Below are 593 nucleotides of genomic sequence, written 5' to 3' on the forward strand. Positions count from 1 at the left end.
TCCCAACCCTTGAATATCATCCTAGGAGTTTTCCGTTTTGCTTCCTGCATCCATTTGGGGGCCTCCCCTGGTTCTGCCAACATGCGTGCAAGCTGAGAAAGATCTAGCACTTTGGGGTCACAGGCCCTGACAGTGACTCTTAGCTCTTCAAAAAATATTGGGGCTCCTCCTTAAGTTTCAAGAATTCTTCAACTAGAGCTCTCAGTTCAGTTCTGACCAAGGAGTAAAGAACAAGTGAGGGGGCTCACCTAAAACCTCACGTACAGTTGTCTTAAATGATAATAGTTAAATATCTCTTCAGATTAGTAAAGTATTTCAGAGAGAGAATTAGTAAAACATGAGTACTCAGGTGGAAAAAGACGTGGTAGGTGGGCAGTAGGATTGAAGTCTTTAGTTGCATCTGTCTCTAGTCTTTTTTTAAGGTACCTTTGTCTCTCTAATTTTTTGTAAACATTTTTATTTAGAGGATAAATGGTTTATTTACAATGTTGTGTTGACTTCTGCAGTTTAAGAATGTGAATCAGCCATAAGTATATACATATATATACTCCCTCTTTAACCTCCCTCCCACCCCAACTCATCCCACCTCTCTA

General features: G+C 40.1%; 1 protein-coding gene across 1 annotated transcript in view; it reads left to right on the top strand.

The window, feature by feature from the left end:
* LOC104993724 (ovochymase-2-like) overlaps positions 1 to 593 on the top strand; it is an 85,923-nt gene that overhangs the window by 10,465 nt on the left and 74,865 nt on the right.

The sequence above is a fragment of the Bison bison genome, unplaced genomic scaffold, assembly GCF_000754665.1.
Source record: "Bison bison bison isolate TAMUID 2011002044 unplaced genomic scaffold, Bison_UMD1.0 scf7180017864243, whole genome shotgun sequence".
Classification (NCBI taxonomy): domain Eukaryota; kingdom Metazoa; phylum Chordata; class Mammalia; order Artiodactyla; family Bovidae; genus Bison; species Bison bison.